Here is a 26,907-nt window from a genome sequence, read left to right on the forward strand (position 1 = left end):
GCCACACTGAGAATACAGAAGTCTGAAAGCCAACGGTACTATATTCTAGAACACTGCCTTGAGCCACGCTGAGAATACAGAAGTCTGAAAGCCAACGGTACTATATTCTAGAACACTGCCTTGAGCCACGCTGAGAATACAGAAGTCTGAAAGCCAACGGTACTATATTCTAGAACACTGCCTTGAGCCACGCTGAGAAGACAGAAGTCTGAAAGCCAACGGTACTATATTATAGAACACTGCCTTGAGCCACGCTGAGAACACAGAAGTCTGAAAGCCAACGGTACTATATTCTAGAACACTGCCTTGAGCCACGCTGAGAATACAGAAGTCTGAAAGCCAACGGTACTATATTCTAGAACACTGCCTTGAGCCACGCTGAGAATACAGAAGTCTGAAAGCCAACGGTACTATATTCTAGAACACTGCTGGACACGTACATGTTTTGGGACTCTGATAAAGGGTTTAGTATGCAGCCTCAGGCCGTCTGTATCATGTAACAGCACAACATGCTGTCTGAGACCAGTAAGCCTGACATGACAGATGACTTGACAGCTCAGTGTCAAGGGTCACCTGAATATGGAATGACATTTATCAAAAAGAACATCGGCAATCAGATAAGTGACGAGAGGGGCGTTGTGTGTATTGTGTGTGTGTGTGTGTGTGTGTGTATAGGGTGTGTGTATAATGTGTGTGTATTGGGTGTGTATATTGGGTGTTTAATTATTATTATGGAACGTGAAAAAATATTTGGGTAGAATATTTAGTATATCTGTGGAATACATGGATAGAATATATAGTATATCTGAAGAATAGATGGATAGAATATATAGTATATCTGTGGAATACATGGATAGAATATATAGTATATCTGAAGAATAGATGGATAGAATATATAGTATATCTGTGGAATAGATGGATAGAATATATAGTATATCTGAAGAATAGATGGATAGAATATATAGTATATCTGAAGAATAGATGGATAGAATATATAGTATATCTGAAGAATAGATGGATAGAATATATAGTATATCTGTGGAATACATGGATAGAATATATAGTATATCTGAAGAATAGATGGATAGAATATATAGTATATCTGAAGAATAGATGGATATAATATATAGTATATCTGTGGAATACATGGATAGAATATATAGTATATCTGAAGAATAGATGGATTGTCACGCCTTGATCATTGTATTTTGTGTTTTCGTTATATATTTGGTCAGGCCAGGGTGTGACATGGGTTTATGTTATTGTATTTTCGTATTGGGGTTTTTAGTATTTGGGATCGCGGCTGATTAGGGGTGTTGTTTAGGCTTGGCTGCCTGAGGCGGTTCTCAATCAGAGTCAGGTGATTCTCGTTGTCTCTGATTGGGAACTGTATTTAGGTAGCCTGGTTTCGCTTTGTATTTTGTGGGTGATTGTTCCTGTCTCTGTGTAGTTTCACCAGATAGGCTGTAATTAGGTTTCACGTTCCGTTTGTTGTTTTGTATTTTGTATAGTTATTTCATGTGTCACTTTTTCTATTAAAGTCATGAGTAACCACTACGCTGCATTTCGGTCCGACTCTCTTTCCACAAACGAAGAACGACGTTACATGGATAGAATATATAGTATATCTGAAGAATACATGGATAGAATATATAGTATATCTGTGGAATACATGGATAGAATATATAGTATATCTGTGGAATACATGGATAGAATATATAGTATATCTGTGGAATACATGGATATAATATATAGTATATCTGAAGAATACATGGATAGAATATATAGTATATCTGAAGAATAGATGGATAGAATAGTATATGTACATCAATAGTTGAATAAGATGTACTTGACTAGAATATAGTGTACTTATGAAATGGGTAAAACAATATGTAAACACTGTTAAGTGACCAGTGTTCCATGTCTATGTACATCGGAAGCAGTCTCTTTGACAGCACGTCCAACCGGCTTCACTACCGCAGACCACGTGTAACCACGCCAGCCCAGGACCTCCAACCGGCTTCACTACCACAGACCAGTGTAACTACACCAGCCCAGGACCTCCACATCTGGCTTCACTACCACAGACCAGTGTAACCACGCCAGCCCAGGACCTCCACATCTGGCTTCACTACCACAGACCAGTGTAACCACACCAGCCCAGGACCTCCACATCTGGCTTCACTACCACAGACCAGTGTAACCACACCAGCCCAGGACCTCCAACCTGCCTCACTACCACAGACCACGTGTAACCACACCAGCCCAGGACCTCCACATCTGGCTTCACTACCCCAGACCAGTGTAACTACACCAGCCCAGGACCTCCACATCTGGCCTCACTACCACAGACCAGTGTAACCACACCAGCCCAGGACCTCCACATCTGGCTTCACTACCACAGACCAGTGTAACCACACCAGCCCAGGACCTCCAACCTGCCTCACTACCACAGACTACGTGTAACCACACCAGCCCAGGACCTCCACATCTGGCTTCACTACCCCAGACCAGTGTAACTACACCAGCCCAGGACCTCCACATCTGGCCTCACTACCACAGACCAGTGTAACTACACCAGCCCAGGACCTCCACATCTGGCCTCACTACCACAGACCACGTGTAACCACGCCAGCCCAGGACCTCCAACCTGCCTCACTACCGCAGACCACGTGTAACCACGCCAGCCCAGGACCTCCACATCTGGCTTCACTACCACAGACCACGTGTAACCACGCCAGCCCAGGACCTCCAACCTGCTTCACTACCGCAGACCACGTGTAACCACGCCAGCCCAGGACCTCCACATCTGGCTTCACTACCGCAGACCACGTGTAACCACGCCAGCCCAGGACCTCCACATCTGGCTTCACTACCACAGACCAGTGTAACCACGCCAGCCCAGGACCTCCAACCTGCCTCACTACCACAGACCAGTGTAACTACACCAGCCCAGGACCTCCACATCTGGCTTCACTACCACAGACCAGTGTAACCACGCCAGCCCAGGACCTCCACATCTGGCTTCACTACCACAGACCAGTGTAACCACGCCAGCCCAGGACCTCCACATCTGGCTTCACTACCGCAGAATCTGGCTTCACTACCGCAGAATCTGGCTTCACTACCGCAGAATCTGGCTTCACTACCGCAGAATCTGGCTTCACTACCGCAGAATCTGGCTTCACTACCGCAGAATCTGGCTTCACTACCGCAGAATCTGGCTTCACTACCGCAGAATCCGGCTTCACTACCGCAGACCACGTGTAACCACGCCAGCCCAGGACCTCCACATCCGGATTCTTCACCTGCGGGATCGTCCGAGACCTGCCAACAATTAGACGCTCATCCACGAACTCCAAAATGTCAAATGTTCGAAGTGTTTTTGATTCTCCTGCTGCTCGGTGTCGTTCGATTTCTCCAACCGTCAAGTTTAGAAGTGAAGGGTTACGTTAAGACACTCCTTCTGAATGGTTCATGTTTAAGATTGAGTTACAACATTACGTTAAGACACTCCTTCTGAATGGTTCATGTTTAAGATTGAGTTACAACATTACGTTAAGACACTCCTTCTGAATGGTTCATGTTTAAGATTGAGTTACAACATTACGTTTGGCAAAGGGTTAAACCCCAAAATAAAATAAAATGGTGTCAACAAACGGGATTGAACACGCAGCCTTCTGACCCAGAGTCAATGGATTTACAATATCAGACACTGTAGCATTTATTGGCGTGTTTGAAGGCATTTCTCAACTTCTTCAGCACATTGATGCAAGTCCAATGTCAACGTTAATCTTGGACGGTTTGGGTGTATCTCCCCTTTCTGCTTCAACTCCCCATATCATATATCCTCACAGTTACCCAATACTTTATGCATACTGTCATTTGATTTAATGTCTATACTAAATTATTAATTTATAGGACACTCGGAAGCTCCTCAAAGGGCGCGCGGAGCGTACCTGCCGACGTCACCCTAGAGCAGAAATATACGGCCTCTTCTTTTTTCCGCGCGGAGCGCAGTTCGCCCTTCTCATTTCAGCACCGGAAACCGTCCGACGCGTACAACTCCGTGCGTCTCGCTCCTGGGACTAGATAAAAAAAACAAACATTTAACGGACCTTGATCACGAACAAACCTTTACAATGAGTTATTGACTCTTTTAGTCACAATTCACCGAACTCCATGAACGAAATATATGCAAATTAACGTTCTTTAATTTTTTTGAATTTCCTTTTTGACTGTTGGAGTTGGTTGGGGAAATGTGTGTCGGTTGTTTTTACTTCATGTAACGTGGATGTTACCTGTGTCCGTGGCTGTGGCTGGAGGATGAGCGCCGGCGTGGGGGTGACAGGGGACGCGACAGGAACTCATAATATGCAGTCAAGGTAAAGTGCTTTACATTCATCCACCCTCCAGGCTATGACTAGGGATGTTTTCTAGGGGCACTGACTCGCTGGTTCAAGCCCCGCTTCGGCTCTCAATTACCCAGTACTCGCTATCTGACTGGGTGAGTTTGTGACCGGAGAGTGAGAGCTGATGTTTTCAAATTGAGTAAGAAATACTGTTGATCTGTTGTTTATACTGTAGCCTATACTGTAGCCTATACTGTAGCCTATACTGTAGCCTATACTGTAGCCTATACTGTAGCCTATACTGTAGCCTATACTGTAGCCTATACTGTAGCCTATACTGTAGCCTATACTGTAGCTTATACTGTTGCCTATACTGTAGCCTATACGGTAGCCTATACGGTAGCCTATACTGTAGCCTATACTGTAGCCTATACTGTAGCTTATACTGTTGCCTATACTGTAGCCTATACTGTAGCCTATACTGTAGCCTATACTGTAGCCTATACTGTAGCTTATACTGTAGCCTATACTGTAGCCTATACTGTAGCCTATACTGTAGCCTATACTGTAGCCTATACTGTAGCCTATACTGTAGCTTATACTGTTGCCTATACTGTAGCCTATACGGTAGCCTATACGGTAGCCTATACTGTAGCCTATACTGTAGCCTATACTGTAGCCTATACGGTAGCCTATACTGTAGCCTATACTGTAGCCTGTACTGTAGCCTATACTGATGCCTATACTGATGCCAATTCTGTAGCCTATACTGTAGCCTATACTGTAGCCTGTACTGTAGCCTATACTGATGCCTATACTGATGCCAATTCTGTAGCCTATACTGTAGCCTATACTGTAGCCTATACTGTAGCCTGTACTGTAGCCTATACTGTAGCCTGTACTGTAGCCTATACTGTAGCCTGTACTGTAGCCTATACTGTAGCTCGCAGTTTGACAGGACATTCAGAGCGTATAGCCGACATACCGCCCGTTTCTCCATAGGCAACTTTACGCACATTGGTTGCCTTCGCTGGATTGAACTATGGTTAGCGTAATGTTGATGTGCGTTTCCATGGTTATAATACTACAATTTAGACCTCTTAGGTTAAATCATGAACCTAAAATACGTCAAATGAGAACCGGAGTCCTCGTGTATTCCAGACCGGATTTGAGAGATCTGCGCTGTATGGCGATCCCCTGTCCATTCTTATATAACTGTGTTCCCCTCATCCCCATTATCTTGCACACCTATATAACGCTCCCCCCTCTCTCTCTCCCTCATCCTCTCTCTCTCCCCCTCATCCTCTCTCTCTCTCTCTCTCTCTCTCTCTCTCTCTCTCTCTCTCTCCTCTCTCTCTCTCTCTCTCCTCTCTCTCTCTCTCTCTCTCCCTCTCTCTCTCTCTCATCCTCTCTCTCTCTCTCTCATCCTCTCTCTCTCTCTCATCCTCTCTCTCTCTCTCTCCTCTCATTCTCTCCTCTCTCTCTCTCTTGTCCTCTCTCTCTCTCTCCCTCTCTCTCTCTCATCCTCTCTCTCTCTCTCTCATCCTCTCTCTCTCTCTCTCTCTCTCATCCTCTCTCCCTCCTCTCTCTCTCATCCTCTCTCCCTCTCTCTCTCTCTCTCTCTCTCTCTCTCTCTCTCTCTCTCCTCTCTCTCTCTCTCTCTCTCTCTCTCTCTCTCTCTCTCTCTCTCTCTCTCTCTCTCTCTCCCTCTCTCTCTCTCTCTCATCCTCTCTCTCTCTCTCTCATCCTCTCTCTCTCTCTCTCATCCTCTCTCTCTCTCTCTCTCTCTCATCCTCTCTCCCTCTCTCTCCTCTCTCCTCTCTCTCTCTCTCTCTCTCTCTCTCATCCTCTCTCTCTCTCTCATCCTCTCTCTCTCTCTCTCATCCTCTCTCTCTCTCTCTCTCTCATCCTCTCTCCCTCTCTCTCTCTCTTGTCCTCTCTCTCTCTCTCTCATCCTCTCTCTCTCTCTCTCATCCTCTCTCTCTCTCTCTCTCTCTCATCCTCTCTCCCTCTCTCTCTCTCTTGTCCTCTCCCTCTCTCTCGTCCTCTCTCTCTTGTCCTCTCTCTCGTCCTCTCTCTCTCTCTCTCTCCCTCTCTCTTCGTCGTATGCTTTTTGATTTCTGGCACGGTATCTAATAACTATAGTCTTCTAATCATATAAAGCCTTATTATGGACAACTTGGAAACAGTCAAACTATTAAGTGAATATTTGACCCTTCAAGGAAAATTCCACCTAAAAACTACAAAACCAAAATGCATCACACCGGATGTATTTCTATATTTTGAAAGTTATATATTTTGAAAATTTGATTGTTGACAAGCAACATATTTTGGGGCTACATCAACAACGATGAATGAAACAAATACTACATCAACAACGACTAATGAAACAAATACTATATCAACAACGACTAATGAAACAAATACTATATCAACAACGACTAATGAAACAAATACTATATCAACGACTAATGAAACAAATACTACATCAACAACGACTAATGAAACAAATACTACATCAACAACGACTAATGAAACAAATACTATATCAACAACGACTAATGAAACAAATACTACATCAACAACGACTAATGAAACAAATACTATATCAACAACGACTAATGAAACAAATACTATATCAACAACGACTAATGAAACAAATACTATATCAACAACGACTAATGAAACAAATACTATATCATCAACGACTAATGAAACAAATACTATATCAACAACGACTAATGAAACAAATACTATATCAACAACGACTAATGAAACAAATACTACATCAACAACGACTAATGAAACAAATACTATATCAACAACGACTAATGAAACAAATACCAAAGTATCGTTTTGGGGTGGAGTTTTTCTTTGAAAGACAAACTGAAATCTTTTAAAAGAGCCGTTAGATGCATCGCTTTTCTGCCAGTTCAACCTGCTACATATATCTGAGAGAACGTCACCTATTGTCTATGTAGAAAAGGCCCATGGAGTTGGTGGAATACTCCTTTACTTAATTGCCATTTACTCAGCTGGGCCAGGGGCGCTTTAATTAGGTCAGGTGGAAATGTCCTACAGATCTCAACTCTATAAAAGGAGGAAATTGCCATCGCCTGGTCTCGCTGCTTTCTCTTCCCTAAATCCATCTGATCCAGAAGTTCTGTGCGTCCATGAATCCACGTAAGTCCACCGACTCTTACCTTTCATCAGAATGATCTGTGGTGATCGGGAGAGTGGGCCATTCAGTTATTGTTTATAGTTATCACCGCGGAGCGCGGCTTGGAGCGCACGCTTGAAACATATTGTGTAATGTGAATTGTTAATAATGACTGCTATAATTTGATCTTTGATTATGAATTTGATTGTATACATGTTATTTGTTTCCTTTGTGATGCAGCACAGACTACCAGTAAATATACCACTTTATGGTTAAAGGAATTCCTGCCTCAGTCTCATACATTCCTCTGTCACCTGACACGTGACCACCTGTTCACCTTCACTGTCAGTCATCCTACCTGTCCAGCAACCCACACAGATTCCACTAATCTTTCAATGGTCCTTTGAGCCGGATGATGACTGAACCAAAGACAGGTGAAAAGGAAATGGAGGCAGAGAGGGAAGAATTGTCTCCACTGGAAGGAAGAAGAGAGGAGGAGAGAGCAGCTGAGGGAAAGGTCTTGGAACAAAGGAAATATCCAGGAGCTAAGCCTAAAGCAACAAAGGCTTCATCCTCATCTACCAGGAGCACCAGAAGAACCAGGCAAGCACCTGGTTATCTTAAGGACTATGTGGTCGAGGTTCCGACATCAAAGGGCAAGCCCACCAGAGCTCAAAGAGTTGATGGATCAACTGTATGTTTCAGCCATCAACCATCCCCTCTGAGCCAAGGACCGGAAACTGCTTTGGAGCAGGAAAGTGGTCTACGTGAGGAACCTATGGAAGAGGTAACTCCCACTGCACAGGTCGACCAGCTTCCAGAGGCAGGCTCCGCTCACCCCTTAACTAATGGGAAATCGTCGAAGCACTCTAGACGGAGTGGGAGTTCGACCAGTGGATACCCCTTTGAAGTGGCCATGGCAGCCGCCATTCACTAGCCCTCAGCAATTCACAGAACGCTGTCCTACAAGAGAGGATGAAACTATTAGCTTTGGAGGAAATTGAGCGTCAGATTGAGGAGGAACGACAGGCTGACGAACGATGTCACCAATTGGATGTGCAGGCCCGTAGAGCTCTACAGGAAAGGGAATCCATTGCCAAGGACCTGGCACAGCAGCGACGGCACCGTCAAGCCAGAAGGGAATTAGAAGAGGCACGGATGGTCTCATCCTTCCTGGAGAGGAACGAACAGGAGTTGACCTGACCACCCCTCCACATGGACCTGAACTGTCTGCCTTTCTTTCCCAATCTGCCCCTCTGGTACAGCATGGCACACAGTCCTCGGAGGCTCCGGGGTCAACAGCCAACATGGAGCACGGGAGACGGGCCGCTCCGCCAACGCCCTCTATGCCAGTGACACAAGTTAGCATTCCTCCATCTGGACAAAGCATCACTCCTTCGCCTTTCCGCCAATTACCAACCAAGGCAAATCGTTCCTTTCATCCGGGGCCAGGCCAGTCCTCAAACAACAGGTCGGAGGGCTCTCGCCCAATTCCGGCTGCCACAAATGGTGGGTCTCGGACAGTAGGTGACCGGCCCAATGAGGCCACAGTGGGCTCATCCGAAGTCCCGGGTTTATCCTTCACGCAACCAGAAGAGGGAGCCAACATTATGAAACTTCTAGTAGCCTCAGCCTATGGAATTCCCAGACCCAAACTGCCATACTTTGAAAACGGAAAGGAGAGTGAATTTGTCCTTTTGGAAATGGCATTGGAGAGTCTACTGGGTATTCACGGTCATCTGTCAGAACGCTACAAATACCAAGTACTAATGGATCATTTGCGGTTTCCAAGTGCATACAGGCTGGCCCAATCCTTTATGCACTCCGCAACACCATACACGACAGCTCTCCAGGCCCTGAAGGCGAGATATGGTGAGCCACGTCAGCTAGTCCAGAATGAACTAAACAACATCCTGAACACGTCTCCAATTAAAATGGGAGACCATGCTGCCTTCCAAGAATTCTCCCTGGCTGTCCAATCCCTGACCTCGATGCTCCAATCCGTTGAAGGAGAAGACGGAACGAGCTTAAATGTGGCTCCCACGTGGACAGGCTTCTCAGCAAACTTCCAGTGTACCTCAGAGACAGTTTCATTGAACATTGTTTGAATAAGGGCATCCTGAAAGAGGGCTCGAGAAGCACCTATGCTCTCAGAGACCTGGCCACATGGTTGGAGGTGAAGGCAAAGGCGAAGAGCATCGCTCACCAGGCCACAATCTCCGCCATAGCCATAGGGGGAAGGAAGGAGTTTGAACGCCAGCAGGGACAGAACAGGCCAAATCCCACTACCATGTACTTAAATAGTGAGGCCGGGGAGGAACCCGGGAAGAAGACCCCTCTCAAGAGCAAGAACATCAAATTCCAGCCTTACTGCCCATATTGCAATAGTAAGGGGCACTTCCTTGGCTCATGCCCCAGAGTAAAAAAGCTCACTCAAACTCAATTGAAGGCCTGGATCACTTCAGGCGAGCGATGCTACAAGTGTGCCCGTAGCCATAAGGTGGAGACCTGCACATTGAGGAAACCCTGCAACCGCTGTGAAGAAATCCATCTCACCGTGTTGCATGATCTATTTCCCCAAGCAAAGAAGGAGCAGAGTATGCTCATGGTAGGAGCTGCAAAGGAGCTGTATCTCGACCAGCAGAACCGGTCTCCAAGGGTCATGTTGAAGGTGGTCAAGGTCACTCTGCAAAGTGAAGGGAGAAGCATTGATACATTCGCCGTTCTAGACGATGGGTCAGAAAGAACAATCATTCTCACAGCGGCCACCCGTCAGCTTAACCTGGAAGGGACCCCCGAGACCCTTAATCTCAGAACGGTGCGACATGATGTTATCCAAATGAAAGGCTCTGCTGTAACCTTTAGCATTTCACCTTCAGGAAACAGGGACGTGGCCTATAACATCACCAATGCCTTCACGGCAGATGGCTTGAATCTCGCAGAGCACTGCTGCCCGGTAAGTGTTCTACAGAAACAATATCCTCATCTACGAGGATTGCCTCTTCCTAACCTGGCCAGAGTAGCACCACTTATCCTAATTGGGTCAGATCACCCACATCTCGTCACCCCGACTGAGCCTATACGAGCTGGACCAGAAGGAGGACCCATTGCTGTCCATACATCCTTGGGTTGGGCTGTGCAAGGTCCATCCCATCTACTTCTCTCCACCCAAGCTGTACAGTCACAGCAAGTCCTCTTCACCAGAAGCAATCCAGATGCAGCCACTGACCTCCTTCGGAATGTTGAGATGCTAAGGAAGATGGACACCTTCTCCAACCGGAAGCTACAGGAGGTCACTCGCTCGAAAAATGACTCCTATGCATTAGACCTCCTGGAGAAGAGCACCACCACCACTGAAATGGATGGCGTTCGCAGGTATGCAACCCCACTGCTACGGGTGCCCAACCATCCTCCTCTGGCAACCACGACACGGGCTGTACTCCCACTACTGCGTGGAACAGAGCGACGCCTGGTGAAGAATCCTGAGCTTGCAGAAGTTCATAACCGAGAGATTCATAACCTTATGGAGGCAGGCTACACCCATGTCTCCTTTGTCATGGCCAGGTCCAGGGTCGCACCCAAGAAGCAGTTGTCAATGCCTAGGCTGGAACTCAGTGCTGCCCTTTCCGGAGCCCAGTTGGCCTCTACCTTGCGAGCCGAGCTCACCTTGCCAATCCAAAGGATCATCTACTGGAGTGATTCGACCACTGTATTGACATGGCTCAAGTCGGAGTCCTGCAGGTATAAGGTGTTTGTCGGGACTCGCATTGCGGAAATCCAAGACCTAACAGAAGTCCAGGACTGGAGGTATGTTGATAGCATAAACAATCCTGCTGATGACATTACTAGAGGTAAAACCCTTAAGGAATTGGCTAAACCCCATCGCTGGAGCTTGGGACCACCATTCTTGTCCCAACCAGAGAACGAGTGGCCGACAGCCCCCAGGCGTGCGGCCCCTCCGCGACCGACTGAAGCTCATGAGTTAAGGAAGTCTGCCCAATGCTACAGCATTTCTACGGAACCAACAACTGCTTTCAGTCTAGTTGCAGTAGACTGTGTAATAACCTGCCAGTTCAACCTGCTACATATATCTGAGAGAACGTCACCTATTGTGTAATAACCTAACGAAGTTGCGCGCGACTTCTGACTTTCGGCCAATGGGCTTCCGTTCTGAGAAAGACCGAAATAAACAACTCATGTAAATGAGCCATCACAATGACATGCGGTGAGTCCCGCGGGTCCACTCCGGTTTCCACCGGGCGGCCCGTCTACTATCTCTCCAAGAACAAGCCTCCCTCGGCTCCGTGTTTAGCTCCGGTGACTAACAATGCAAATGCACCGAGATAAGGAGGAGGGGGGACTGCTTGAGCTAACAATGACACATGCACACACACAGAAACAGACACACACCCTGCATTGTGTCACATCAGCAGTACAGTAGCCTAACCCCTCTCCTCCTCTCGACTACTCTCTCTTTCTGCTCCCCCACTCCCCTTCCCCTTCTCTACCCCTCTCTCTTTCTGCTCCCTCTCCCCCTTCCCATTCTCTACCCTCTCTTTCTGCTCCCCCAATCCCCTTCCCATTTTCTACCCCTCTCTTTCTGCTCCCCCACCCCCTTCCCATTCTCTACCCCTCTCTCTTTCTGCTCCCCCAATCCCTTCCCCATTCTCTACCCTCTCTCTTTCTGCTCCCCACTCCCCTCCCATTTTCTACCCCTCTCTTTCTGCTCCCCACCCCCTTCCCATTCTCTACCCCTCTCTTTTCTGCTCCCCACTCCCTTCCCATTCTCTACCACTTCTCTTTCTGCTCCCCACTCCCTTCCCATTCTCTACCACTCTCTCTTTCTGCTCCCCACTCCCCTTCCCATTCTCTACCACTCTCTCTCTTTCTGCTCCCCCCACTCTTCCCATTCTCTACCACTCTCTCTCTCTCTGCTCCCCTCTCCCCTTCCCATTCTCTACCACTCTCTCTTTCTGCTCCCCACTCCCTTCAATTCTCTACCCTCTCTTTTCTGCTCCCCCACTCCCCTTCCCATTTTCTACCACTCTCTTTCTGCTCCCCCTCTCCCTTCCCATTCTCTACCACTCTCTCTTTCTGCTCCCCCTCTCCCCTTCCCATTCTCTACCACTCTCTCTGCTCCCCCACTCCCCTTCCCATTCTCTACCACTCTCTCTTTCTGCTCCCCACTCCCTTCCCATTCTCTACCACTCTCTATTTCTGCTCCCCCAATCCCCTTCCCATTCTCTACCACTCTCTCTCTCTGCTCCCCAATCCCCTTCCCATTCTCTACCACTCTCTCTTTCTGCTCCCCTCTCCCTTCCCATTCTCTACCACTCTCTCTTTCTCCTTTCTCACTCCCCTTCCCATTCTCTACCACTCCCTCTCTCTGCTCCCCCAATCCCCTTCCCATTCTATACCACTCTCTCTTTCTGCTCCCCCTCTCCCTTTCCATTCTCTACCACTCTCTCTTTCTGCTCCCCCTCTCCCCTTCCCATTCTCTAACACTCTCTCTCTCTGCTCCCCCAATCCCTTCCCATTCTTACCACTCTCTCTCTCTCTGCTCCCCCAATCCCCTTCCCATTCTATACCACTCTCTCTCTCTGCTCCCCCCAATCCCCTTCCCATTCTCTACCGCTCTCTCTTTCTGCTCCCCTCTCCTTCCCATTCTCTACCACTCTCTCTTTCTGCTCCCCCTCTCCCCTTCCCATTCTCTACCCCTCTCTCTCTCTCTCTCTCTGCTCCCCCACTCACCTTCCCATTCTCTACCACTCTCTCTGCTCCCCTCTCCCCTTCTCATTCTCTACCACTCTCTCTCTCTGCTCTCTCCCCTTCCCATTCTCTACCACTCTCTCTCTGCTCCCCTCTCCCCTTCCCATTCTCTACCTCTCTGCTCCCCCTCTCCCCTTCCCATTCTCTACCCCTCTCTCTCTCTCTCTCTCTCTGCCCCCCTCTCCCTTCCCATTCTCTACCCTCTCTCTCTCTGCTCCCCTCTCCCCTTCCCATTCTCTACCCCTCTCTCTCTCTGCTCCCCCTCTCCCCTTCCCATTCTCTACCCCTCTCTCTCTCTCTCTGCTCCCCCTTCCCCTCTACCCCTCTCCATCTCCCTTCCCATTCTCTACCCCTCTCTCTCTCTGCTCCCCCTCTCCCCTTCCCATTCTCTACCCCTCTCTCTCTCTCTCTCTCTCTCCCCCTTCCCATTCTCTACCCCTCTCTCTCTCTGCCCCCCCTCCCCTTCCCATTCTCTACCCTCTCTCTCTCTCTGCTCCCCCTCCCCCCCATTCCCATTCTCTACCTGCCTCTCTTCCATTCTCTACCACTGCTCCCCCTCTTCCCATTTCCCATTCTCTACTCCCCTCTCTTCCATTCTCTACCCCTCTCTCTCTCTCTCTCTCTCTCTGCTCCCCCTCTCCCCTTCCCATTCTCTACCCCTCTCTCTCTCTCTCCCTCTCTCCCATTCTCTACCCCCTCTCCTTCCCATTCTCTACCACCTCTCTCTCTGCTCCCCTCTCCCCTTCCCATTCTCTACCCCCTCTCTCTCTCTGCTCCCCCGCTCCCCTTCCCATTCTCTACCCCTCTCTCTCTCTCTGCTCCCCTCTCCCCTTCCCATTCTCTACCCCTCTCTCTCTCTCTGCTCCCCTCTCCCCTTCCCATTCTCTACCCCTCTCTCTCTCTGCTCTCTCCCTTCCCATTCTCTCCCCTCTCTGCTCCCCCCTTCCCATTCTCTACCCTTCTCTCTCTGCTCCCCTCTCCCCTTCCCATTCTCTACCCCTCTCTCTCTCTCTCTGCTCCCCCTCTCCCCTTCCCATTCTCTACCTCTCTCTCTCTGCTCCCCTCTGCTTCCCATTCTCTACCCCTCTCTCTCTCTGCTCCCCCTTCCCATTCTCTACCCCCTCTCTCTCTCTGCTCCCCCTCTCCTTCCCATTCTCTACCCCTCTCTCTCTCTCTGCTCCCCTCTCCCCCCTTCCCATTCTCTACCCCTCCTCTCTCTCTCTCTCCCCCTCTCCCCTTCTCCCCTCTCTGCTCCCCCTCTCCCCCATTCTCTACCACTCTCTCTCTCTCTGCTCCCCTCTCCCCTTCCCATTCTCTACCCCTCTCTCTCTCTCTGCTCCCCTCCCTTCCCATTCTCTCCCCTCTCTCTGCTCCCCCTCTCCCCTTCCCATTCTCTACCCTCTCTCTCTCTGCTCCCCCTCCCCCCATTCTCTACCCTCTCTCTCTCTCCCCCCTCTCCCCCCATTCCCATCTCTCTCTCTCTGCTCCCCTCTCCCCTTCCCATTCTCTCTGCTCTCTCTCTCTCTGCTCCCCCTCTGCTTCCCATTCTCTACCCCTCTCTCTCTCTGCTCCCCCTCTCCCCTTCCCATTCTCTACCCCTCTCTCTCTCTCTGCTCCCCTCTCTTCCCATTCTCCCCCTCTCTCCCTGCTCCCCCTCTCCCCCATTCTCTACCCCTCTCTCTCTCTGCCCATTCCTACCACTCCCTCTCCCATTCTCTACCCCTCTCTCTCTGCTCCCCTCCCCCTTCCTCCCCCTCTCCCATTCTCTCTCTCTCTCTCCCTCTCCCTTCCCATTCTCTCCCCCTCTCTCTCTCTGCTCCCCTCTCCTTCCCATTCTCTACCCCTCTCTCTCTCTCTCTCTCTGCTCCCCCTCTCCCTTCCCATTCCCATCCCCCTTCCTCTCTCTGCTCCCTCTCTCCTTCCCATTCTCTACCCCTCTCTCTCCTGCCCCCCTCTCCCCTTCCCATTCTCTACCCCTCTCTCTCTCTGCTCCCCCTCTCCCCTTCCCATTCTCTACCCCTCTCTCTCTCTCTCTCTGCTCCTGCTCTCCCCTTCCCCCATTCTCTACCCCTCTCTCTCTCTCTGCTCCCCCTCCTCCTTCCCATTCTCTACCCTCTCTCTCTCTGCCCCCGTCCCCCCATTCCCCCTCTCTCCCTCTCTCTCTGCTCCCCTCTCCCCTTCCCATTCTCTACCCCTCTCTCTGCTCCCTCTCTCCCCCTTCCCATTCTCTACCATCTCTCTCTCTCTGCTCCCCCTCTCCCCTTCCCATTCTCTACTCTCTCTCTGCTCCCTCCCCTTCCCATTCTCTACCCCTCCTCTCTCTCTGCCTCCCTTCCCATTCCATTCTCTACCCCCTCTCCCCTTCCCATTCTCTCTCTCTGCTCCCCCTCTCCCCTTCCCATTCTCTACCTCTCTCTCTCTGCTCCCCTCTCCCCTTCCCATTCTCTACCCCTCTCTCTCTCTCTCTGCTCCCCCTCTCCCTTCTCTACCCCTCTCTCCTACCTGCTCCCCCTTCCCATTCTCTACCCCTCTCTCTGCTCCCCTCTCCCTTCCTTCCCCTTCCCCATTCTCTGCCCCCCCTCTCCTTCCCATTCTCTATCCCTCTCTCTGCTCCCCTCTCCCTTCCCATTCTCCTTCTCTCCCTTCCCTTCTCTACCCTCTCTCTCTCTGCTCCCCCCTCCCCCTTCCCATTCTCTACCCCTCTCTCCCCTTCCTCTCCCCTTCCCATTCTCTACCTCTCTCTCTCTCCTTCCCATTCTCTACCCCTCTCTCTCTCTCTCCCCTCTCCTTCCCATTCTCTACTCCTCTCTGCTCCCCTCTCCCCTTCCTCATTCTCTACCCCCTCCCTCCCATTCTCTACCCCTCTCTCTCTCCTGCTCCCCTTCCCCCATTCTCTATTCTCTACCCCTCCTCCCCCTTCTTCTCTCTCTCTGCTCCCCTCTCCCCTTCCCATTCTCTACCCCTCTCTCTCTCCCCCCTCTTCCCATTCTCTACCCTCTCTCTCTGCTCCCCTCTCCCCTTCCCATTCTCTACCCCTCTCTCTCTCTGCTCCCCCTCCCCTTCCCATTCTCTACCCCCTCTCTCTCTGCTCCCCTCTCCCCTTCCCATTCTCTACCCTCTCTCTCTCTGCTCCCCCTCTCCCCTTCCCATTCTCTACCCCTCTCTCTCCCCTCTCTGCTTCCCCTTCTCCCCTTCCCATTTCCCTACCCCCCTCTCTCTCTCTGCTCCCCCTCTCCCCTTCCCATTCTCTACCCTCTCTCTCTCTGCTCCCCCTCTCCCCTTCCCATTCTCTACCCCTCTCTCTCTCTGCTCCCCCTCTCCCTTCCCATTCTCTACCCCTCTCTCTGCTCCCCCTCTTCCCATTCCCCCCTCTCTCCCCCCCTCCCATTCTCTACCCCTCTCTCTCTGCTCCCCCTCTCCCTTCCCATTCTCTACCCCTCTCTCTCTCTGCTCCCCCTCTCCCTTCCCATTCTCTACCCCCTCTCTCTCTCTGCTCCCCCTCTCCCTTCCCATTCTTCCCCTCCATTCTCTGCTCCCCTCCCCATTCTCTTGCACTCTCTCCCCTCTCTTCTCCCCCTCTGCTCCCTCTCCTTCCCATCTCTACCCCTTCTCCTGTTCCCTTCCCATTCTCTCTCTCTCTCTCTTTCTCTTCCACCTTCTCTTTTCTTTCCTTTCATCCTTTCTCTCTCTTAATTTCTCTCCATCATCCACTCCTCTCGTCCTCTCTCTCATCCTTTCTCTCTCTCTCCCTCCCCTGTCTCTCTGTCTCTCTTTCGAAGAGGGAGAAATGTATGACAGGAAAGGTATAAGAACAGCAGAGAGAAAGAGAGAGAGAAAATAGAAAGAAGAGAGAAAGAGATCCATGGTGTTCGGAGAGATAGAGAAAGAAAGAAATAGAGAGGGAGAGAAAGAAAGAAATAGAGAGGGAGAGAGAGAGAAAGAAACAAAGAAATAGAGAGGGAGAGAGAGAGGGAGAGGGAGAGAGAGAGATGGTGAGAGAGAGAGCGAAAGAGAGATGGTGAGAGAGAGATGGTGAGAGAGAGATGGTGAGAGAGAGCTGGTGAGAGAGAGATGGTGAGAGAGAGATGGTGAGAGAGAGCTGGTGAGAGAGAGAGAGTGAAAGAGAGAGATATGGAGAAAGAGAGAGCGATTCCAGTCCCTATACCCTCATCCCCGTGTGGGTTTTAGCTGGTCCACTTCACTCTGGTATGCAGTTGTCTGTTTCATAAACAACTCTGTGGTGCACACACACACATATCACAGGATGTGTGTGTGTGTGTGTGTGTGTGTGTGTGTGTGTGTGTGTGTGTGTGTGTGTGTGTGTGTGTGTGTGTGTGTGTGTGTGTGTGTGTGTGTGTGTGTGTGTGTGTGTGTGTGTGTGTGTGTGTGTGTGTATTTAAGCAAATGACAGTGTGTTGGTATTAGTGTGTGTGTGTTTACCCCAATGACAGCGTGTATATATTCATGTGTGTGTATTTATGCCAACGACAGCGTGTATGTATTCATGTGTGTTTAACCCAACGACAGCGTGTATGTATTCATGTGTGTTTAACCCAACGACAGCGTGTATGTATTCATGTGTGTTTAAGCCAACGACAGCGTGTATGTATTCATGTGTCTGTGTATTTAACCCAAAGACAGCGTGTATGTATTCATGTGTGTGTATTTATGCCAACGACAGCGTGTATGTATTCATGTGTGTTTAACCCAACGACAGCGTGTATGTATTCATGTGTGTTTAACCCAACGACAGCGTGTATGTATTCATGTGTGTTTAAGCCAACGACAGCGTGTATGTATTCATGTGTCTGTGTATTTAACCCAAAGACAGCGTGTATGTATTCATGTGTGTGTGTTTAAGCCAACGGCAGTGTGTATGTATTCATGTGTGTGTGTATTTAAGCCAACGACAGCGTAGCCTAGTGGTTAGAGCGGTGGGGCGGCAGCGTAGCCTAGTGGTTAGAGCGTTGGACTAGTAACCGGAAGATTGTGAGTTCAAACCCCCGAGCTGTCTGTCGTTCTGCCCCTGAACAGGCAGTTAACCCACTGTTCCCAGGCCGTCATTGAAAATAAGAATGTGTTCTTAACTGACTTGCCTGGTTAAATAAAGGTAAAAAATAAATAAAAAATTCCAAAATAAAAAAAATTAAAAAACGTGTGTGTGTTTAAACCAACGACAGCGTGTATGTATTCATGTGTGTGTATTTGGATGGGGAAGAAGGATGGGCGGAGCAAAGGTTGGACGGGGAAGGAGGATGGGCGGAGCAAAGGTTGGATGGGGAAGGAGGATGGGCGGAGCAAAGGTTGGACAGGGAAGGAGGATGGGCGGAGCAAAGGTTGGACTGGGAAGGAGGATGGGCGGAGCAAAGGTTGGACAGGGAAGGAAGATGGGCGGAGCAAAGGTTGGACAGGGAAGGAGGATGGGCGGAGCAAAGGTTGGACAGGGAAGGAGGATGGGCGGAGCAAAGGTTGGACAGGGAAGGAGGATGGGCGGAGCAAAGGTTGTTCGAATCTAGAGACAGAAAGTTGTTTTGAGCCTTTCCCAAACCTTTACCTTACTTCAACCATTCAGTGTTAATACCTGAACTGAAACCTAACTTTAAAAAGTTGGAGTTAATACCAAACCCTCAACACTTTGAAATGTAACATTTGGAACAACTTTGAAACTTGAAGTTTGAGAAACATGGATGAACGTTTAATTCTGACTGTGAGATCTAGTTCGGTGAGAGAGTGACGTGTGCAGACCTGAATTACACGTTTGGCAGTGTGTGTGTGTGTGTGTGTGTGTGTGTGTGTGTGTGTGTGTGTGTGTGTGTGTGTGTGTGTGTGTGTGTGTGTGTGTGTGTGTGTGTGTGTGTGTGTGTGTGTGTGTGTGTGGGTGTGTGTGTCTGTGTGTGTGTGTGTGTGTGTGTGTGTGTGTGTGTGTGTGTGTGTGTGTGTGTGTGTGTGTGTGTGTGTGTGTGTCAGGTGTGTGTGTGTCAGGTGTGTGTGTGTCATGTGTGTGTGTGTCAGGTGTGTGTCAGGTGTTATGTATAGAGGCAGATGGTTATACCCGTACACCATCCTCGTCCACAACGTCCTAGTAAAAGTGAAACAGTCTTGAAGGTGACAGCGTTAACTGTTGCCCCTAGACACCGGTTTCCACGTCACCTTCCGTCGACCTCTGACATGGATGGACATCAAATACTGACTTGTGTCACCGGTGACCTGGCTGTAATTATATGTTTGGCGCGGTCTCTCTGTGTGTGTGTGTGTGTGTGTGTGTGTGTGTGTGTGTGTGTGTGTGTGTGTGTGTGTGTGTGTGTGTGTGTGTGTGTGTGTGTGTGTCACAGGGGTGGTTCCTCCTGCAGGCAGAGGAGGGTCGTTAGTGATTGGAGTCACCTGGGCTCAAGGTATTTAAACTGCTGCTTCACTAATCTCTCTCTCTCTGCTCCTCCAGGTATGAACCTGTTTTGTTTGGTCCTTTGTAGTTTTACTTAGTTTTCACTCAGTCATTCACACACACAGATTCACACATCCATGCACTTTACATACACCTTACATTATGATACTTCCACACCTCATACCTTTTTCTTAGTTTAAAGTTAATAGTTTTGGTTTACAATAAAGAACCTTTTTGATCGGCCGATACCTGTTGTTTTTGCCACAGGCTATGAGCCGACCTGTGACAAGTGTGTGTGTGTGTGTGTGTGTGTGTGTACATATACATGTTAAAAGCAGGACTATAAACACAACAGTTTATTTCATCAACATCAACCCATACTGGTCTGAGCACATCGCTTCTGACACACACACACACACGCACGCACGCACGCACGCACACACACACACACACACACACAGAGACGATTAGCAGCAGACCAGATTGGCGGAGCCTGGTTAAACTCTCTCTATAGCATTTTATCTCCCAGAAAAAAAAATCCCATTAACTCTGTCTGCTGATGTCATCAACGCCAGACGCTGTAACTGCTCAAAGACACTTATTACCAAGACGGGGAACAGTTAGCATTTCCTATAGGATAACATATCACAGTTAGCCGACAAGCTAACACAAGCTCCAGGAAATGACTCCAGAATGGAGAGATTGACTTGATCAAACACATTCATTACCAAGAAGGGGAACGGCTAGTATTTCCCATAGAAAATTGTGTGATGTGCTAATGCTAACAAGTTAACTCTCTCGGTCATATCAATGCTCTAACCACTAGGCTACCTGCCGCCCCTAATGACCCCAACTTCCCGACAGACTAAAGTCAAAATCTGACCCCTGCACCCGACCCTAAACAGTTAATATTGAAAAAACACTTGTTGGCTACAGACAGCGGAAAGATCTTTGGACCGGGGATGCAGGACTTTGTTGGCCGGATTTATAGATGTCTCTGCTTAACGCCAGTTAGACTAAAATAATGAAAGAAAAGCCTCAATGTAGATATTATCTAGAATAATGCATTTCTAGATTTTTTTAATGTATTATATTGTCTTCAGCCAACCCGCCTGCCACCCACACGCCCTTCATCAACACAATACTTAATGACCCTGAACCCATCCTCCCTGCTGATAACCACAGGGACTGTGGGTTATGAGTCAACCTACACCACACACACACACACACACACACACACACACACACACACACACACACACACACACACACACACACACACACACACACACACACACACACACACACACACACACACACACACACACACACACACACACACACACACACACACACACACACACACACACACACACACACACAAAATGAGTGTTGAATCTTCCTGTCGGATCAACAACATGTTCTGTCATGACCCGACAGACTGAAGACAACCAGGAAGTAAGAAGGGAGGAGGAGTTATTGGAGAAGAAGAGGAAACGGAGGGTAAAGGACGATTAAAGTGTGAAAGAACGCTGTGTTGTCATTGTCATCATCACTGTTGTCATGAGTGACAGAGTAGTGTTATTGTTGCTCAGTGTATGTTTATGTTGTTGTGGAACAGAGATGATCTGGAGACCAGATATGCTACAACCCCTTTAAGTGTTAGAGGAGGACCAGAGATGATCTGGAGACCAGATGTGGTACAACTCCTCTATGTGAGGGGAGGAACAGAGATGATCTGGAAACCAGATATGCTACAACCCCTCTATGTGTTAGAGGAGGACCAGAGATGATCTGGAAATCAGATATGCTACAACCCCTCTATGTGTTAGAGGAGGACCAGAGATGATCTGGAAACCAGATATGCTACAACCCCTCTGTGTTAGAGGAGGACCAGAGATGATCTGGAAACCAGATATGCTACAACCCCTCTATGTGTTAGAGGAGGACCAGAGATGATCTGGAGACCAGATATGCTACAACCCCTCTATGTGTTAGAGGAGGACCAGAGATTATCTGGAGACCAGATATGCTACAACCCCTCTATGTGTTATCTGACTGCTCTACTCTAATGTCATTATACTTAGTCTCATCAGATTCAGCCTCCTGTCATTTGATGCCCTTCACATAACCCACATAACCCACATAACCAGCATAACCCACATAACCATAACCAGTTTCTCTCTGTCCCTTTATTTTTGTTCTCTCTCTACTCTTCCTCTCTCTCTCTCTCTCTCTCTCTCTCTCTCTCTCTCTCTCTCTCTCTCTCTCTCTCTCTCTCTCCCTGTCTCTCTCCCTGTCTCTCTCCCTGTCTCTCTCCCTGTCTCTCTCTCTCTCTCTCCTCCTCTCTCCTCAATAGGCTATGAATCGTATTAAAGATCAAGGATATTGACTGTAGATTTTTTCCAGATGTATTCTACATTACACTAGGCTCTCATTAAAAAGTTTTAGACTGGCTGTCACACACACACACACACACACACACACACACACACACACACACACACACACACACACACACACACACACACACACACACACACACACACACACACACACACACAGAACACACACAGAACACACACATACACACTCCCGCACACAAATATGCATACACACAGAATATTCCCAATGCTGTGCTCTGACGTGTGGTGTGTGTGTGTGTGTGTGTGTGTGTGTGTGTGTGTGTGTGTGTGTGTGTGTGTGTGTGTGTGTGTGTGTGTGTGTGTGTGTGTGTGTGTGTGTGTGTGTGTGTGTGTGTGTGTGTGTGTGTGTGTGTGTGTGTGTGTGTGTGTGTGTGTGTGTGTGTGTGTGAGGGAGGTGGGGATGCATACTGATAAGTGATGTGTTTGAGCTAAATGTTCACACTGGGGGTTGACAGGGGTCATCAGTTCAGACAACAGAGAGAACACACACACACATGCACGTACACATGTAACCTAGATTTCCTGTTGATTACTCAGTGCCTGTATATAAGTGTGTGTTTATGTGTGTTTCAGTCTGTTGTTTGAACTGTTGACCCCTGTTGTGAAACCTAACTACATTACCAATTACCTGTGTGTGTGTGTGTGTGTGTGTGTGAGAGAGAGAGAGAGAGAGAGAGAGAGAGAGAGAGAGAGAGAGAGAGAGAGAGAGAGAGAGAGAGAGAGAGAGAGAGAGAGAGAGAGAGAGAGAGAGAGAGAGAGAGAGAGAACAGGAAGTAGAGATTAAACGAAGTGGGAGGGGAGGTGAAGACTTGATCTCAGCTCTTGTAAAGGTTCACATGGTTTCAAACAGCCCCCTAGGGGCCCTGGTCTAAAGTAGTGCACTATATAGGGAATAGGGCCCTGGTCTAAAGTAGTGCACTATATAGGGAATAGGGCCCTGGTCTAAAGTAGTGCACTATATAGGGAATAGGGCCCTGGTCTAAAGTAGTGCACTATATAGGGAATAGGGCTCTGGTCTAAAGTAGTGCACTATATAGGGAATAGGGCCCTGGTCTAAAGTAGTGCACTATATAGGGAATAGGGCCCTGGTCTAAAGTAGTGCACTATATAGGGAATAGGGCCCTGGTCTAAAGTAGTGCACTATATAGGGAATAGGGCCCTGGTCTAAAGTAGTGCACTATATAGGGAATAGGGCCCTGGTCTAAAGTAGTGCACTATATAGGGAATAGGGCCCTGGTCTAAAGTAGTGCACTATATAGGGAATAGGGCCCTGGTCTAAAGTAGTGCACTATATAGGGAATAGGGCCCTGGTCTAAAGTAGTGCACTATATAGGAATAGGGCCCTGGTCTAAAGTAGTGCACTATATAGGGAATAGGGCCCTGGTCTAAAGTAGTGCACTATATAGGGAATAGGGCCCTGGTCTAAAGTAGTGCACTATATAGGGAATAGGGCCCTGGTCTAAAGTAGTGCACTATATAGGGAATAGGGCCCTGGTCTAAAGTAGTGCACTATATAGGGAATAGGGCCCTGGTCTAAAGTAGTGCACTATATAGGGAATAGAGCCCTGGTCTAAAGTAGTGCACTATATAGGGAATAGGGCCCTGGTCTAAAGTAGTGCACTATATAGGGAATAGGGCCCTGGTCTAAAGTAGTGCACTATATAGGGAATAGAGCCCTGGTCTAAAGTAGTGCACTATATAGGGAATAGGGCCCTGGTCTAATGTAGTGCACTATATAGGGAATAGGGCCCTGGTCTAATGTAGTGCATTATATAGGGAATAGGGCTCTGGTCTAAAGTAGTGCACTATATAGGTAATAGGGCTCTGGTCTAAAGTAGTGCACTATTAGGGAATAGGGTTCTATTTGGAACAACATGGTTATTGCTGATTTCATCATGCTGCTTAATCATCAGATGAAGGTTTTACCTAGAAGAAGAGTTGTTGTCTTTAGTGGTACATTAACATGTGGTTGTCTTCATCCAATCAAAATGATCCGATCATTATTTCATCGAGATATGTTGTGTCTAGTAATAAAGTGGGCCTCATATCTGCCTCCTTCATCTGTACTGTGACCAGATTCCCTGGCTCCTCCCTGTATGTGTCTCATATCTTCATCTGTATTGTGACCAGATTCCCTGGCTCCTCCCTGTATGTGTCTCATATCTTCCTCAGTATTGTGACCAGATTCCCTGGCTCCTCCCTGTATGTGTCTCATATCTTCATCTGTATTGTGACCAGATTCCCTGGCTCCTCCCTGTATGTGTCTCATATCTTCATCTGTATTGTGACCAGATTCCCTGGCTCCTCCCTGTATGTGTCTCATATCTTCATCTGTATTGTGACCAGATTCCCTGGCTCCTCCCTGTATGTGTCTCATATCTTCCTCAGTATTGTGACCAGATTCCCTGGCTCCTCCCTGTATGTGTCTCATATCTTCATCTGTATTGTGACCAGATTCCCTGGCTCCTCCCTGTATGTGTCTCATATCTTCCTCTGTACTGTGACCAGATTCCCTGGCTCCTCCCTGTATGTGTCTCATATCTTCATCTGTATTGTGACCAGATTCCCTGGCTCCTCCCTGTATGTGTCTCATATCTTCATCTGTATTGTGACCAGATTCCCTGGCTCCTCCCTGTATGTGTCTCATATCTTCGTCCGTATTGTGACCAGATTCCCTGGCTCCTCCCATCCCTGTGTCACGGCACAAACAAGCTGAGTATCTGGATCTGAAATCAGAATGACTCTTAGGCCCTAATGCACACAGTAGAAATCAGAATGACTCTTGGGCCCTAATGCACACAGTAGAAATCAGAATGACTCTTAGGCCCTAATGCACACAGTAGAAATCAGAATGACTCTTAGGCCCTAATGCACAGTAGAAATCAGAATGACTCTTTGGCCCGAATGCACACAGTAGAAATCAGAATGACTCTTAGGCCCTAATGCACACAGTAGAAATCAGAATGACTCTTAGGCCCTAATTCACACAGTAGAAATCAGAATGACTCTTAGGCCCTAATGCACAGTAGAAATCAGAATGAGTCATAGGCCCTAATGCACACAGTAGAAATCAGAATGACTCTTAGGCCCTAATGCACACAGTATAAATCAGAATGACTCTTAGGCCCTAATGCACACAGTATAAATCAGAATGAGTCTTAGGCCCTAATGCACACAGTAGAAATCAGAATGACTCTTAGGCCCTAATGCACACAGTAGAAATCAGAATGACTCTTAGGCCCTAATGCACACAGTAGAAATCAGAATGACTCTTAGGCCCTAATGCACACAGTAGAAATCAGAATGACTCTTAGGCCCTAATGCACACAGTAGAAATCAGAATGACTCTTAGGCCCTAATGCACACAGTAGAAATCAGAATGACTCTTAGGCCCTAATGCACACACTAGAAATCAGAATGACTCTTAGGCCCTAATGCACACAGTAGAAATCAGAATGACTCTTAGGCCCTAATGCACACAGTAGAAATCAGAATGACTCTTAGGCCCTAATGCACACAGTAGAAATCAGAATGACTCTTAGGCCCTAATGCACACAGTAGAAATCAGAATGACTCTTAGGCTCTAATGCACACAGTAGAAATCAGAATGACTCTTAGGCCCTAATGCACACAGTAGAAATCAGAATGACTCTTAGGCCCTAATGCACACAGTAGAAATCAGAATGACTCTTAGGCCCTAATGCACACAGTAGAAATCAGAATGACTCTTAGGCCCTAATGCACACAGTAGAAATCAGAATGACTCTTAGGCCCTAATGCACACAGTAGAAATCAGAATGACTCTTAGGCCCTAATGCACACACTAGAAATCAGAATGACTCTTAGGCCCTAATGCACACAGTAGAAATCAGAATGACTCTTAGGCCCTAATGCACAGTAGAAATCAGAATGACTCTTTGGCCCTAATGCACACAGTAGAAATCAGAAAGACTCTTAGGCCCTAATGCACACAGTAGAAATCAGAATGACTCTTAGGCCCTAATGCACACAGTAGAAATCAGAATGACTCTTAGGCCCTAATGCACACAGTATAAATCAGAATGACTCTTAGGCCCTAATGCACACAGTAGAAATCAGAATGACTCTTAGGCCCTAATGCACACAGTAGAAATCAGAATGACTCTTAGGCCCTAATGCACACAGTAGAAATCAGAATGACTCTTAGGCCCTAATGCACACAGTAGAAATCAGAATGACTCTTAGGCCCTAATGCACACAGTAGAAATCAGAATGACTCTTAGGCCCTAATGCACACAGTAGAAATCAGAATGACTCTTAGGCCCTAATGCACACAGTAGAAATCAGAATGACTCTTAGGCCCTAATGCACACAGTAGAAATCAGAATGACTCTTAGGCCCTAATGCACACAGTAGAAATCAAAATGACTCTTAGGCCCTAATGCACACAGTAGAAATCAGAATGACTCTTAGGCCCTAATGCACACAGTAGAAATCAGAATGACTCTTATGCCCTAATGCACAGAATGACTCTTATGCCCTAATGCACACAGTAGAAACAGGTTCAGTTACAGAGTAGAGTGCCTCTCTGAATGGCACAAAGCGTTATCCAATCAGGTCTGGACGGGGTCGATCGCTACACGTGGATGTTTCCATACGTTGTCTTTCTAACGTTGTAACATCGTTTTGCTTAATGACCTTTGGCGTCGCTATCTAGTGACGGTGATGTTGCCTTTTTTTAACGCCACGCCAGCTGCCACCTCAACGCTGCTTGAGAAAGACCTGTTGCTTTATATTCCACTACAAGGTCATCTATCTGTCTGTCCAGCCCTTCATACT

At 48.0% G+C, this 26,907-nt stretch overlaps 1 long non-coding RNA gene across 1 annotated transcript in view; it reads left to right on the forward strand.

The window, feature by feature from the left end:
- The first annotated feature begins 4,074 nt into the window (after nucleotides 1-4,074).
- LOC124022400 overlaps nucleotides 4,075-26,907 on the forward strand; it is a 46,131-nt gene continuing 23,298 nt past the window's right edge. Inside the window, exon 1 of the long non-coding RNA XR_006836380.1 lies at nucleotides 4,075-4,385. This is a non-coding gene — a long non-coding RNA (uncharacterized LOC124022400). The remainder of the gene's footprint in view (nucleotides 4,386-26,907) is intronic.

This window comes from Oncorhynchus gorbuscha, unplaced genomic scaffold (assembly GCF_021184085.1).
Source record: "Oncorhynchus gorbuscha isolate QuinsamMale2020 ecotype Even-year unplaced genomic scaffold, OgorEven_v1.0 Un_scaffold_1369, whole genome shotgun sequence".
NCBI classification, from domain to species: Eukaryota; Metazoa; Chordata; class Actinopteri; order Salmoniformes; family Salmonidae; genus Oncorhynchus; species Oncorhynchus gorbuscha.